We start from the raw sequence: 13614 nt of genomic DNA, 5'->3' as shown, positions 1-13614 counted from the left end.
GCCTGCTGGATGCCTTTGCACCTCCACTGGAAAAGCCCACTTTTGCAACAAACGTCAAATACCGCATCTGCGTGCTCGCAGAGGACCGTATGCGAGCCTGACAGGCTGCGCGCTCAAACCACCACGGGAGCGGGCCCCTCCTTTGTGCACTCCGGAGGAGGTTTATTAAATGAAAAAAAAAATCACCCCACTACTCCACCCCCGACCCGGAAGTGCCCTGTCTGCTATAAAAAGGACAATTTTCGCGTTTTCCCTCGCTTACGGCCATACTACCCTGAGAACGCCCGATCTCGTCCGATCTCGGAAGCTAAGCAGGGTCGGGCCTGGTTAGTACTTGGATGGGAGACCGCCTGGGAATACCAGGTGCTGTAAGCTTTTGCACCCACCTCCAATTCACAACACGATTCACTGCTCTTTCCAAAAATTTTGGCATTCATTCGTCATTCAACTTTCACTTATCCTGTGGTTTGAAATCGTTTCCTTCACGTTGATTTGACAGATCAACGTCTCTTTGGAATAAAATTAATGTCCAACAGAGGGAGCCATCTGCACGCGGATCGATAATGATAGCACTTGGACATGAAGCAGCTTGGGATTTCCGCCTGCTGGATGCTTTTGCACCTCCACTGGAAAAGCCAACTTTTGCAACAGACATCAAGTACCGTATCTGCGTGCTCGCAGAGGACCGTATGCGAGCCTGACAGGCTGCGCGCTCAAACCACCACGGGAGCGGGCCCCTCCTTTGTGCACTCCGGAGGAGGTTTATTAAATGAAAAAAAAAAATCACCCCACTACTCCACCCCCGACCCGGAAGTGCCCTGTCTGCTATAAAGAGGACAATTTTCACGTTTTCCCTCGCTTACGGCCATACTACCCTGAGAACGCCCGATCTCGTCCGATCTCGGAAGCTAAGCAGGGTCGGGCCTGGTTAGTACTTGGATGGGAGACCGCCTGGGAATACCAGGTGCTGTAAGCTTTTGGACCCACCTCCAATTCTCAACATGATTCACTGCTCTTTCCAAAAATTTTGGCATTCATTCGTCATTCAACTTTCACTTATCCTGTGGTTTGAAATCGTTTCCTTCACGTTGATTTGACAGATCAACGTCTCTTTGGAATAAAATTAATGTCCAACAGAGGGAGCCGTCTGCACGGGGATCGGTCATGATAGCACTTGGACATGAAACAGCTTGGGATTTCCGCCTGCTGGATGCCTTTGCACCTCCACTGGAAAAGCCCACTTTTGCAACAAACGTCAAATACCGCATCTGCGTGCTCGCAGAGGACCGTATGCGAGCCTGACAGGCTGCGCGCTCAAACCACCACGGGAGCGGGCCCCTCCTTTGTGCACTCCGGAGGAGGTTTATTAAATGAAAAAAAAAATCACCCCACTACTCCACCCCCGACCCGGAAGTGCCCTGTCTGCTATAAAAAGGACAATTTTCGCGTTTTCCCTCGCTTACGGCCATACTACCCTGAGAACGCCCGATCTCGTCCGATCTCGGAAGCTAAGCAGGGTCGGGCCTGGTTAGTACTTGGATGGGAGACCGCCTGGGAATACCAGGTGCTGTAAGCTTTTGCACCCACCTCCAATTCTCAACACGATTCACTGCTCTTTCCAAAAATTTTGGCATTCATTCGTCATTCAACTTTCACTTATCCTGTGGTTTGAAATCGTTTCCTTCACGTTGATTTGACAGATCAACGTCTCTTTGGAATAAAATTAATGTCCAACAGAGGGAGCCGTCTGCACGGGGATCGGTCATGATAGCACTTGGACATGAAACAGCTTGGGATTTCCGCCTGCTGGATGCCTTTGCACCTCCACTGGAAAAGCCCACTTTTGCAACAAACGTCAAATACCGCATCTGCGTGCTCGCAGAGGACCGTATGCGAGCCTGACAGGCTGCGCGCTCAAACCACCACGGGAGCGGGCCCCTCCTTTGTGCACTCCGGAGGAGGTTTATTAAATGAAAAAAAAAATCACCCCACTACTCCACCCCCGACCCGGAAGTGCCCTGTCTGCTATAAAAAGGACAATTTTCGCGTTTTCCCTCGCTTACGGCCATACTACCCTGAGAACGCCCGATCTCGTCCGATCTCGGAAGCTAAGCAGGGTCGGGCCTGGTTAGTACTTGGATGGGAGACCGCCTGGGAATACCAGGTGCTGTAAGCTTTTGCACCCACCTCCAATTCTCAACACGATTCACTGCTCTTTCCAAAAATTTTGGCATTCATTCGTCATTCAACTTTCACTTATCCTGTGGTTTGAAATCGTTTCCTTCACGTTGATTTGACAGATCAACGTCTCTTTGGAATAAAATTAATGTCCAACAGAGGGAGCCGTCTGCACGGGGATCGGTCATGATAGCACTTGGACATGAAACAGCTTGGGATTTCCGCCTGCTGGATGCCTTTGCACCTCCACTGGAAAAGCCCACTTTTGCAACAAACGTCAAATACCGCATCTGCGTGCTCGCAGAGGACCGTATGCGAGCCTGACAGGCTGCGCGCTCAAACCACCACGGGAGCGGGCCCCTCCTTTGTGCACTCCGGAGGAGGTTTATTAAATGAAAAAAAAAATCACCCCACGACTCCACCCCCGACCCGGAAGTGCTCTGTCTGCTATAAAGAGGACAATTTTCGCGTTTTCCCTCGCTTACGGCCATACTACCCTGAGAACGCCCGATCTCGTCCGATCTCGGAAGCTAAGCAGGGTCGGGCCTGGTTAGTACTTGGATGGGAGACCGCCTGGGAATACCAGGTGCTGTAAGCTTTTGCACCCACCTCCAATTCACAACACGATTCACTGCTCTTTCCAAAAATTTTGGCATTCATTCGTCATTCAACTTTCACTTATCCTGTGGTTTGAAATCGTTTCCTTCACGTTGATTTGACAGATCAACGTCTCTTTGGAATAAAATTAATGTCCAACAGAGGGAGCCATCTGCACGCGGATCGATAATGATAGCACTTGGACATGAAGCAGCTTGGGATTTCCGCCTGCTGGATGCTTTTGCACCTCCACTGGAAAAGCCAACTTTTGCAACAGACATCAAGTACCGTATCTGCGTGCTCGCAGAGGACCGTATGCGAGCCTGACAGGCTGCGCGCTCAAACCACCACGGGAGCGGGCCCCTCCTTTGTGCACTCCGGAGGAGGTTTATTAAATGAAAAAAAAAAATCACCCCACTACTCCACCCCCGACCCGGAAGTGCCCTGTCTGCTATAAAGAGGACAATTTTCACGTTTTCCCTCGCTTACGGCCATACTACCCTGAGAACGCCCGATCTCGTCCGATCTCGGAAGCTAAGCAGGGTCGGGCCTGGTTAGTACTTGGATGGGAGACCGCCTGGGAATACCAGGTGCTGTAAGCTTTTGGACCCACCTCCAATTCTCAACATGATTCACTGCTCTTTCCAAAAATTTTGGCATTCATTCGTCATTCAACTTTCACTTATCCTGTGGTTTGAAATCGTTTCCTTCACGTTGATTTGACAGATCAACGTCTCTTTGGAATAAAATTAATGTCCAACAGAGGGAGCCGTCTGCACGGGGATCGGTCATGATAGCACTTGGACATGAAACAGCTTGGGATTTCCGCCTGCTGGATGCCTTTGCACCTCCACTGGAAAAGCCCACTTTTGCAACAAACGTCAAATACCGCATCTGCGTGCTCGCAGAGGACCGTATGCGAGCCTGACAGGCTGCGCGCTCAAACCACCACGGGAGCGGGCCCCTCCTTTGTGCACTCCGGAGGAGGTTTATTAAATGAAAAAAAAAATCACCCCACTACTCCACCCCCGACCCGGAAGTGCCCTGTCTGCTATAAAAAGGACAATTTTCGCGTTTTCCCTCGCTTACGGCCATACTACCCTGAGAACGCCCGATCTCGTCCGATCTCGGAAGCTAAGCAGGGTCGGGCCTGTTTAGTACTTGGATGGGAGACCGCCTGGGAATACCAGGTGCTGTAAGCTTTTGCACCCACCTCCAATTCTCAACACGATTCACTGCTCTTTCCAAAAATTTTGGCATTCATTCGTCATTCAACTTTCACTTATCCTGTGGTTTGAAATCGTTTCCTTCACGTTGATTTGACAGATCAACGTCTCTTTGGAATAAAATTAATGTCCAACAGAGGGAGCCGTCTGCACGGGGATCGGTCATGATAGCACTTGGACATGAAACAGCTTGGGATTTCCGCCTGCTGGATGCCTTTGCACCTCCACTGGAAAAGCCCACTTTTGCAACAAACGTCAAATACCGCATCTGCGTGCTCGCAGAGGACCGTATGCGAGCCTGACAGGCTGCGCGCTCAAACCACCACGGGAGCGGGCCCCTCCTTTGTGCACTCCGGAGGAGGTTTATTAAATGAAAAAAAAAATCACCCCACGACTCCACCCCCGACCCGGAAGTGCCCTGTCTGCTATAAAGAGGACAATTTTCGCGTTTTCCCTCGCTTACGGCCATACTACCCTGAGAACGCCCGATCTCGTCCGATCTCGGAAGCTAAGCAGGGTCGGGCCTGGTTAGTACTTGGATGGGAGACCGCCTGGGAATACCAGGTGCTGTAAGCTTTTGCACCCACCTCCAATTCACAACACGATTCACTGCTCTTTCCAAAAATTTTGGCATTCATTCGTCATTCAACTTTCACTTATCCTGTGGTTTGAAATCGTTTCCTTCACGTTGATTTGACAGATCAACGTCTCTTTGGAATAAAATTAATGTCCAACAGAGGGAGCCGTCTGCACGTGGATCGATAATGATAGCACTTGGACATGAAGCAGCTTGGGATTTCCGCCTGCTGGATGCTTTTGCACCTCCACTGGAAAAGCCAACTTTTGCAACAGACATCAAGTACCGTATCTGCGTGCTCGCAGAGGACCGTATGCGAGCCTGACAGGCTGCGCTCTCAAACCACCACGGGAGCGGGCCCCTCCTTTGTGCACTCCGGAGGAGGTTTATTAAATGAAAAAAAAAATCACCCCACTACTCCACCCCCGACCCGGAAGTGCCCTGTCTGCTATAAAGAGGACAATTTTCACGTTTTCCCTCGCTTACGGCCATACTACCCTGAGAACGCCCGATCTCGTCCGATCTCGGAAGCTAAGCAGGGTCGGGCCTGGTTAGTACTTGGATGGGAGACCGCCTGGGAATACCAGGTGCTGTAAGCTTTTGGACCCACCTCCAATTCTCAACACGATTCACTGCTCTTTCCAAAAATTTTGGCATTCATTCGTCATTCAACTTTCACTTATCCTGTGGTTTGAAATCGTTTCCTTCACGTTGATTTGACAGATCAACGTCTCTTTGGAATAAAATTAATGTCCAACAGAGGGAGCCGTCTGCACGGGGATCGGTCATGATAGCACTTGGACATGAAACAGCTTGGGATTTCCGCCTGCTGGATGCCTTTGCACCTCCACTGGAAAAGCCCACTTTTGCAACAAACGTCAAATACCGCATCTGCGTGCTCGCAGAGGACCGTATGCGAGCCTGACAGGCTGCGCGCTCAAACCACCACGGGAGCGGGCCCCTCCTTCGTGCTCTCGGGAGGAGGTCATTAAATGAAAAAAAAAATCACCCCACGACTCCATCCCCGACCCGCAAGTGCCCTGTCTGCTATAAAGGGGACAATTTTCACGTTTTCCCTCGCTTACGGCCATACTACCCTGAGAACCCCCGATCTCGTCCGATCTCGGAAGCTAAGCAGGGTCGGGCCTGGTTAGTACTTGGATGGGAGACCGCCTGGGAATACCAGGTGCTGTAAGCTTTTGCACCCACCTCCAATTCACAACACGATTCACTGCTCTTTCCAAAAATTTTGGCATTCATTCGTCATTCAACTTTCACTTATCCTGTGGTTTGAAATCGTTTCCTTCACGTTGATTTGACAGATCAACGTCTCTTTGGAATAAAATTAATGTCCAACAGAGGGAGCCGTCTGCACGTGGATCGGTAATGATAGCACTTGGACATGAAGCAGCTTGGGATTTCCGCCTGCTGGATGCTTTTGCACCTCCACTGGAAAAGCCAACTTTTGCAACAGACATCAAATACAGCCTCTGCGTGCTCGCAGAGGACCGTATGCGAGCCTGACAGGCTGCGCGCTCAAACCACCACAGGAGCGGGTCCCTCCTTTGTGCACTCCGGAGGAGGTTTATTAAATGAAAAAAAAATCACCCCACTACTCCACCCCCGACCCAGAAGTGCCCTGTCTGCTATAAAGGGGACAATTTTCACGTTTACCCTCGCTTACGGCCATACTACCCTGAGAGCACCCGATCTCGGAAGCTAAGCAGGGTCGGGCCTGGTTAGTACTTGGATGGGAGACCCCCTGGGAATACCAGGTGCTGTAAGCTTTTGCACCCACCTCCAATTCTCAACACGATTCACTGCTCTTTCCAAAAATTTTGGCATTCATTCGTCATTCAACTTTCACTTATCCTGTGGTTTGAAATCGTTTCCTTCACGTTGATTTGACAGATCAACGTCTCTTTGGAATAAAATTAATGTCCAACAGAGGGAGCCGTCTGCACGGGGATCGGTCATGATAGCACTTGGACTTGAAACAGCTTGGGATTTCCGCCTGCTGGATGCCTTTGCACCTCCACTGGAAAAGCCCACTTTTGCAACAAACGTCAAATACCGCATCTGCGTGCTCGCAGAGGACCGTATGCGAGCCTGACAGGCTGCGCGCTCAAACCACCACGGGAGCGGGCCCCTCCTTTGTGCACTCCGGAGGAGGTTTATTAAATGAAAAAAAAAATCACCCCACTACTCCACCCTCGACCCGGAAGTGCCCTGTCTGCTATAAAGAGGACAATTTTCACGTTTTCCCTCGCTTACGGCCATACTACCCTGAGAACGCCCGATCTCGTCCGATCTCGTCCGATCTCGGAAGCTAAGCAGTGTCGGGCCTGGTTAGTACTTGGATGGGAGACCGCCTGGGAATACCAGGTGCTGTAAGCTTTTGGACCCACCTCCAATTCTCAACATGATTCACTGCTCTTTCCAAAAATTTTGGCATTCATTCGTCATTCAACTTTCACTTATCCTGTGGTTTGAAATCGTTTCCTTCACGTTGATTTGACAGATCAACGTCTCTTTGGAATAAAATTAATGTCCAACAGAGGGAGCCGTCTGCACGGGGATCGGTCATGATAGCACTTGGACATGAAACAGCTTGGGATTTCCGCCTGCTGGATGCCTTTGCACCTCCACTGGAAAAGCCCACTTTTGCAACAAACGTCAAATACCGCATCTGCGTGCTCGCAGAGGACCGTATGCGAGCCTGACAGGCTGCGCGCTCAAACCACCACGGGAGCGGGCCCCTCCTTTGTGCACTCCGGAGGAGGTTTATTAAATGAAAAAAAAATCACCCCACGACTCCACCCCCGACCCGGAAGTGCCCTGTCTGCTATAAAGAGGACAATTTTCGCGTTTTCCCTCGCTTACGGCCATACTACCCTGAGAACGCCCGATCTCGTCCGATCTCGGAAGCTAAGCAGGGTCGGGCCTGGTTAGTACTTGGATGGGAGACCGCCTGGGAATACCAGGTGCTGTAAGCTTTTGCACCCACCTCCAATTCACAACACGATTCACTGCTCTTTCCAAAAATTTTGGCATTCATTCGTCATTCAACTTTCACTTATCCTGTGGTTTGAAATCGTTTCCTTCACGTTGATTTGACAGATCAACGTCTCTTTGGAATAAAATTAATGTCCAACAGAGGGAGCCGTCTGCACGGGGATCGGTCATGATAGCACTTGGACATGAAACAGCTTGGGATTTCCGCCTGCTGGATGCCTTTGCACCTCCACTGGAAAAGCCCACTTTTGCAACAAACGTCAAATACCGCATCTGCGTGCTCGCAGAGGACCGTATGCGAGCCTGACAGGCTGCGCGCTCAAACCACCACGGGAGCGGGCCCCTCCTTCGTGCTCTCGGGAGGAGGTCATTAAATGAAAAAAAAAATCACCCCACGACTCCATCCCCGACCCGCAAGTGCCCTGTCTGCTATAAAGGGGACAATTTTCACGTTTTCCCTCGCTTACGGCCATACTACCCTGAGAACGCCCGATCTCGTCCGATCTCGGAAGCTAAGCAGGGTCGGGCCTGGTTAGTACTTGGATGGGAGACCGCCTGGGAATACCAGGTGCTGTAAGCTTTTGCACCCACCTCCAATTCACAACACGATTCACTGCTCTTTCCAAAAATTTTGGCATTCATTCGTCATTCAACTTTCACTTATCCTGTGGTTTGAAATCGTTTCCTTCACGTTGATTTGACAGATCAACGTCTCTTTGGAATAAAATTAATGTCCAACAGAGGGAGCCGTCTGCACGTGGATCGGTAATGATAGCACTTGGACATGAAGCAGCTTGGGATTTCCGCCTGCTGGATGCTTTTGCACCTCCACTGGAAAAGCCAACTTTTGCAACAGACATCAAATACAGCCTCTGCGTGCTCGCAGAGGACCGTATGCGAGCCTGACAGGCTGCACGCTCAAACCACCACGGGAGCGGGTCCCTCCTTTGTGCACTCCGGAGGAGGTTTATTAAATGAAAAAAAAATCACCCCACTACTCCACCCCCGACCCAGAAGTGCCCTGTCTGCTATAAAGGGGACAATTTTCACGTTTACCCTCGCTTACGGCCATACTACCCTGAGAGCACCCGATCTCGGAAGCTAAGCAGGGTCGGGCCTGGTTAGTACTTGGATGGGAGACCGCCTGGGAATACCAGGTGCTGTAAGCTTTTGCACCCACCTCCAATTCTCAACACGATTCACTGCTCTTTCCAAAAATTTTGGCATTCATTCGTCATTCAACTTTCACTTATCCTGTGGTTTGAAATCGTTTCCTTCACGTTGATTTGACAGATCAACGTCTCTTTGGAATAAAATTAATGTCCAACAGAGGGAGCCGTCTGCACGGGGATCGGTCATGATAGCACTTGGACTTGAAACAGCTTGGGATTTCCGCCTGCTGGATGCCTTTGCACCTCCACTGGAAAAGCCCACTTTTGCAACAAACGTCAAATACCGCATCTGCGTGCTCGCAGAGGACCGTATGCGAGCCTGACAGGCTGCGCGCTCAAACCACCACGGGAGCGGGCCCCTCCTTTGTGCACTCCGGAGGAGGTTTATTAAATGAAAAAAAAAATCACCCCACTACTCCACCCTCGACCCGGAAGTGCCCTGTCTGCTATAAAGAGGACAATTTTCACGTTTTCCCTCGCTTACGGCCATACTACCCTGAGAACGCCCGATCTCGTCCGATCTCGGAAGCTAAGCAGTGTCGGGCCTGGTTAGTACTTGGATGGGAGACCGCCTGGGAATACCAGGTGCTGTAAGCTTTTGCACCCACCTCCAATTCTCAACACGATTCACTGCTCTTTCCAAAAATTTTGGCATTCATTCGTCATTCAACTTTCACTTATCCTGTGGTTTGAAATCGTTTCCTTCACGTTGATTTGACAGATCAACGTCTCTTTGGAATAAAATTAATGTCCAACAGAGGGAGCCGTCTGCACGTGGATCGATAATGATAGCACTTGGACATGAAGCAGCTTGGGATTTCCGCCTGCTGGATGCTTTTGCACCTCCACTGGAAAAGCCAACTTTTGCAACAGACATCAAGTACCGTATCTGCGTGCTCGCAGAGGACCGTATGCGAGCCTGACAGGCTGCGCGCTCAAACCACCACGGGAGCGGGCCCCTCCTTTGTGCACTCCGGAGGAGGTTTATTAAATGAAAAAAAAAAATCACCCCACTACTCCACCCCGACCCGGAAGTGCCCTGTCTGCTATAAAGAGGACAATTTTCACGTTTTCCCTCGCTTACGGCCATACTACCCTGAGAACGCCCGATCTCGTCCGATCTCGGAAGCTAAGCAGGGTCGGGCCTGGTTAGTACTTGGATGGGAGACCGCCTGGGAATACCAGGTGCTGTAAGCTTTTGGACCCACCTCCAATTCTCAACATGATTCACTGCTCTTTCCAAAAATTTTGGCATTCATTCGTCATTCAACTTTCACTTATCCTGTGGTTTGAAATCGTTTCCTTCACGTTGATTTGACAGATCAACGTCTCTTTGGAATAAAATTAATGTCCAACAGAGGGAGCCGTCTGCACGGGGATCGGTCATGATAGCACTTGGACATGAAACAGCTTGGGATTTCCGCCTGCTGGATGCCTTTGCACCTCCACTGGAAAAGCCCACTTTTGCAACAAACGTCAAATACCGCATCTGCGTGCTCGCAGAGGACCGTATGCGAGCCTGACAGGCTGCGCGCTCAAACCACCACGGGAGCGGGCCCCTCCTTTGTGCACTCCGGAGGAGGTTTATTAAATGAAAAAAAAAATCACCCCACTACTCCACCCCCGACCCGGAAGTGCCCTGTCTGCTATAAAAAGGACAATTTTCGCGTTTTCCCTCGCTTACGGCCATACTACCCTGAGAACGCCCGATCTCGTCCGATCTCGGAAGCTAAGCAGGGTCGGGCCTGGTTAGTACTTGGATGGGAGACCGCCTGGGAATACCAGGTGCTGTAAGCTTTTGCACCCACCTCCAATTCTCAACACGATTCACTGCTCTTTCCAAAAATTTTGGCATTCATTCGTCATTCAACTTTCACTTATCCTGTGGTTTGAAATCGTTTCCTTCACGTTGATTTGACAGATCAACGTCTCTTTGGAATAAAATTAATGTCCAACAGAGGGAGCCGTCTGCACGGGGATCGGTCATGATAGCACTTGGACATGAAACAGCTTGGGATTTCCGCCTGCTGGATGCCTTTGCACCTCCACTGGAAAAGCCCACTTTTGCAACAAACGTCAAATACCGCATCTGCGTGCTCGCAGAGGACCGTATGCGAGCCTGACAGGCTGCGCGCTCAAACCACCACGGGAGCGGGCCCCTCCTTTGTGCACTCCGGAGGAGGTTTATTAAATGAAAAAAAAAATCACCCCACGACTCCACCCCCGACCCGGAAGTGCCCTGTCTGCTATAAAGAGGACAATTTTCGCGTTTTCCCTCGCTTACGGCCATACTACCCTGAGAACGCCCGATCTCGTCCGATCTCGGAAGCTAAGCAGGGTCGGGCCTGGTTAGTACTTGGATGGGAGACCGCCTGGGAATACCAGGTGCTGTAAGCTTTTGCACCCACCTCCAATTCACAACACGATTCACTGCTCTTTCCAAAAATTTTGGCATTCATTCGTCATTCAACTTTCACTTATCCTGTGGTTTGAAATCGTTTCCTTCACGTTGATTTGACAGATCAACGTCTCTTTGGAATAAAATTAATGTCCAACAGAGGGAGCCGTCTGCACGGGGATCGGTCATGATAGCACTTGGACATGAAACAGCTTGGGATTTCCGCCTGCTGGATGCCTTTGCACCTCCACTGGAAAAGCCCACTTTTGCAACAAACGTCAAATACCGCATCTGCGTGCTCGCAGAGGACCGTATGCGAGCCTGACAGGCTGCGCGCTCAAACCACCACGGGAGCGGGCCCCTCCTTTGTGCACTCCGGAGGAGGTTTATTAAATGAAAAAAAAAAATCACCCCACTACTCCACCCCCGACCCGGAAGTGCCCTGTCTGCTATAAAAAGGACAATTTTCGCGTTTTCCCTCGCTTACGGCCATACTACCCTGAGAACGCCCGATCTCGTCCGATCTCGGAAGCTAAGCAGGGTCGGGCCTGGTTAGTACTTGGATGGGAGACCGCCTGGGAATACCAGGTGCTGTAAGCTTTTGCACCCACCTCCAATTCTCAACACGATTCACTGCTCTTTCCAAAAATTTTGGCATTCATTCGTCATTCAACTTTCACTTATCCTGTGGTTTGAAATCGTTTCCTTCACGTTGATTTGACAGATCAACGTCTCTTTGGAATAAAATTAATGTCCAACAGAGGGAGCCGTCTGCACGGGGATCGGTCATGATAGCACTTGGACATGAAACAGCTTGGGATTTCCGCCTGCTGGATGCCTTTGCACCTCCACTGGAAAAGCCCACTTTTGCAACAAACGTCAAATACCGCATCTGCGTGCTCGCAGAGGACCGTATGCGAGCCTGACAGGCTGCGCGCTCAAACCACCACGGGAGCGGGCCCCTCCTTTGTGCACTCCGGAGGAGGTTTATTAAATGAAAAAAAAAATCACCCCACGACTCCACCCCCGACCCGGAAGTGCCCTGTCTGCTATAAAGAGGACAATTTTCGCGTTTTCCCTCGCTTACGGCCATACTACCCTGAGAACGCCCGATCTCGTCCGATCTCGGAAGCTAAGCAGGGTCGGGCCTGGTTAGTACTTGGATGGGAGACCGCCTGGGAATACCAGGTGCTGTAAGCTTTTGCACCCACCTCCAATTCACAACACGATTCACTGCTCTTTCCAAAAATTTTGGCATTCATTCGTCATTCAACTTTCACTTATCCTGTGGTTTGAAATCGTTTCCTTCACGTTGATTTGACAGATCAACGTCTCTTTGGAATAAAATTAATGTCCAACAGAGGGAGCCGTCTGCACGGGGATCGGTCATGATAGCACTTGGACATGAAACAGCTTGGGATTTCCGCCTGCTGGATGCCTTTGCACCTCCACTGGAAAAGCCCACTTTTGCAACAAACGTCAAATACCGCATCTGCGTGCTCGCAGAGGACCGTATGCGAGCCTGACAGGCTGCGCGCTCAAACCACCACGGGAGCGGGCCCCTCCTTTGTGCACTCCGGAGGAGGTTTATTAAATGAAAAAAAAAAATCACCCCACTACTCCACCCCCGACCCGGAAGTGCCCTGTCTGCTATAAAAAGGACAATTTTCGCGTTTTCCCTCGCTTACGGCCATACTACCCTGAGAACGCCCGATCTCGTCCGATCTCGGAAGCTAAGCAGGGTCGGGCCTGGTTAGTACTTGGATGGGAGACCGCCTGGGAATACCAGGTGCTGTAAGCTTTTGCACCCACCTCCAATTCTCAACACGATTCACTGCTCTTTCCAAAAATTTTGGCATTCATTCGTCATTCAACTTTCACTTATCCTGTGGTTTGAAATCGTTTCCTTCACGTTGATTTGACAGATCAACGTCTCTTTGGAATAAAATTAATGTCCAACAGAGGGAGCCGTCTGCACGGGGATCGGTCATGATAGCACTTGGACATGAAACAGCTTGGGATTTCCGCCTGCTGGATGCCTTTGCACCTCCACTGGAAAAGCCCACTTTTGCAACAAACGTCAAATACCGCATCTGCGTGCTCGCAGAGGACCGTATGCGAGCCTGACAGGCTGCGCGCTCAAACCACCACGGGAGCGGGCCCCTCCTTTGTGCACTCCGGAGGAGGTTTATTAAATGAAAAAAAAATCACCCCACGACTCCACCCCCGACCCGGAAGTGCCCTGTCTGCTATAAAGAGGACAATTTTCGCGTTTTCCCTCGCTTACGGCCATACTACCCTGAGAACGCCCGATCTCGTCCGATCTCGGAAGCTAAGCAGGGTCGGGCCTGGTTAGTACTTGGATGGGAGACCGCCTGGGAATACCAGGTGCTGTAAGCGTTTGCACCCACCTCCAATTCACAACACGATTCACTGCTCTTTCCAAAAATT

General features: G+C 50.6%; 20 non-coding genes and 3 pseudogenes across 20 annotated transcripts; all 23 read left to right on the top strand.

Moving 5' to 3' along the window:
- The first annotated feature begins 256 nt into the window (after positions 1-256).
- LOC127588478 (5S ribosomal RNA) lies at positions 257-375 on the top strand. Its single transcript, XR_007959088.1, has one exon. It is a non-coding gene; the product is annotated as a 5S ribosomal RNA (ribosomal RNA).
- A 482-nt stretch (positions 376-857) lies between these two features.
- LOC127588472 (5S ribosomal RNA) lies at positions 858-976 on the top strand. Its single transcript, XR_007959086.1, has one exon. It is a non-coding gene; the product is annotated as a 5S ribosomal RNA (ribosomal RNA).
- A 481-nt stretch (positions 977-1457) lies between these two features.
- LOC127588465 (5S ribosomal RNA) lies at positions 1458-1576 on the top strand. The gene has a single exon (XR_007959085.1). It is a non-coding gene; the product is annotated as a 5S ribosomal RNA (ribosomal RNA).
- Positions 1577-2057: 481 nt separating this feature from the next.
- On the top strand, positions 2058-2176 carry LOC127588458 (5S ribosomal RNA). Its single transcript, XR_007959084.1, has one exon. It is a non-coding gene; the product is annotated as a 5S ribosomal RNA (ribosomal RNA).
- A 481-nt stretch (positions 2177-2657) lies between these two features.
- Positions 2658-2776, top strand: LOC127588453 (5S ribosomal RNA). The gene has a single exon (XR_007959083.1). It is a non-coding gene; the product is annotated as a 5S ribosomal RNA (ribosomal RNA).
- A 482-nt stretch (positions 2777-3258) lies between these two features.
- LOC127588450 (5S ribosomal RNA) lies at positions 3259-3377 on the top strand. Its single transcript, XR_007959082.1, has one exon. It is a non-coding gene; the product is annotated as a 5S ribosomal RNA (ribosomal RNA).
- Positions 3378-3858: 481 nt separating this feature from the next.
- LOC127613440 (5S ribosomal RNA) lies at positions 3859-3977 on the top strand. Its single transcript, XR_007966188.1, has one exon. It is a non-coding gene; the product is annotated as a 5S ribosomal RNA (ribosomal RNA).
- A 481-nt stretch (positions 3978-4458) lies between these two features.
- On the top strand, positions 4459-4577 carry LOC127588445 (5S ribosomal RNA). The gene has a single exon (XR_007959081.1). It is a non-coding gene; the product is annotated as a 5S ribosomal RNA (ribosomal RNA).
- Positions 4578-5058: 481 nt separating this feature from the next.
- Positions 5059-5177, top strand: LOC127588439 (5S ribosomal RNA). The gene has a single exon (XR_007959079.1). It is a non-coding gene; the product is annotated as a 5S ribosomal RNA (ribosomal RNA).
- A 480-nt stretch (positions 5178-5657) lies between these two features.
- Positions 5658-5776, top strand: LOC127612756 (5S ribosomal RNA). The gene has a single exon (XR_007965936.1). It is a non-coding gene; the product is annotated as a 5S ribosomal RNA (ribosomal RNA).
- A 480-nt stretch (positions 5777-6256) lies between these two features.
- LOC127616498 (uncharacterized) lies at positions 6257-6365 on the top strand (annotated as a pseudogene).
- Positions 6366-6846: 481 nt separating this feature from the next.
- LOC127616691 (uncharacterized) lies at positions 6847-6975 on the top strand (annotated as a pseudogene).
- A 480-nt stretch (positions 6976-7455) lies between these two features.
- On the top strand, positions 7456-7574 carry LOC127588426 (5S ribosomal RNA). Its single transcript, XR_007959077.1, has one exon. It is a non-coding gene; the product is annotated as a 5S ribosomal RNA (ribosomal RNA).
- A 480-nt stretch (positions 7575-8054) lies between these two features.
- LOC127588425 (5S ribosomal RNA) lies at positions 8055-8173 on the top strand. The gene has a single exon (XR_007959076.1). It is a non-coding gene; the product is annotated as a 5S ribosomal RNA (ribosomal RNA).
- A 480-nt stretch (positions 8174-8653) lies between these two features.
- Positions 8654-8762, top strand: LOC127616190 (uncharacterized; annotated as a pseudogene).
- Positions 8763-9243: 481 nt separating this feature from the next.
- Positions 9244-9362, top strand: LOC127614297 (5S ribosomal RNA). The gene has a single exon (XR_007966453.1). It is a non-coding gene; the product is annotated as a 5S ribosomal RNA (ribosomal RNA).
- A 481-nt stretch (positions 9363-9843) lies between these two features.
- On the top strand, positions 9844-9962 carry LOC127588423 (5S ribosomal RNA). The gene has a single exon (XR_007959075.1). It is a non-coding gene; the product is annotated as a 5S ribosomal RNA (ribosomal RNA).
- A 481-nt stretch (positions 9963-10443) lies between these two features.
- LOC127588417 (5S ribosomal RNA) lies at positions 10444-10562 on the top strand. Its single transcript, XR_007959073.1, has one exon. It is a non-coding gene; the product is annotated as a 5S ribosomal RNA (ribosomal RNA).
- A 481-nt stretch (positions 10563-11043) lies between these two features.
- LOC127588409 (5S ribosomal RNA) lies at positions 11044-11162 on the top strand. The gene has a single exon (XR_007959067.1). It is a non-coding gene; the product is annotated as a 5S ribosomal RNA (ribosomal RNA).
- A 482-nt stretch (positions 11163-11644) lies between these two features.
- LOC127588403 (5S ribosomal RNA) lies at positions 11645-11763 on the top strand. The gene has a single exon (XR_007959066.1). It is a non-coding gene; the product is annotated as a 5S ribosomal RNA (ribosomal RNA).
- Positions 11764-12244: 481 nt separating this feature from the next.
- LOC127588396 (5S ribosomal RNA) lies at positions 12245-12363 on the top strand. The gene has a single exon (XR_007959065.1). It is a non-coding gene; the product is annotated as a 5S ribosomal RNA (ribosomal RNA).
- A 482-nt stretch (positions 12364-12845) lies between these two features.
- Positions 12846-12964, top strand: LOC127588390 (5S ribosomal RNA). The gene has a single exon (XR_007959064.1). It is a non-coding gene; the product is annotated as a 5S ribosomal RNA (ribosomal RNA).
- Positions 12965-13444: 480 nt separating this feature from the next.
- LOC127612833 (5S ribosomal RNA) lies at positions 13445-13563 on the top strand. Its single transcript, XR_007965968.1, has one exon. It is a non-coding gene; the product is annotated as a 5S ribosomal RNA (ribosomal RNA).
- The last annotated feature ends 51 nt before the right edge of the window (positions 13564-13614 follow it).

The sequence above is a fragment of the Hippocampus zosterae genome, chromosome 1 (genome assembly GCF_025434085.1).
Source record: "Hippocampus zosterae strain Florida chromosome 1, ASM2543408v3, whole genome shotgun sequence".
In the NCBI taxonomy this organism is placed as follows: domain Eukaryota; kingdom Metazoa; phylum Chordata; class Actinopteri; order Syngnathiformes; family Syngnathidae; genus Hippocampus; species Hippocampus zosterae.
Note: the sequence above shows the minus strand (reverse complement) of the source record. Positions and strands in the feature narration are given on the sequence as shown.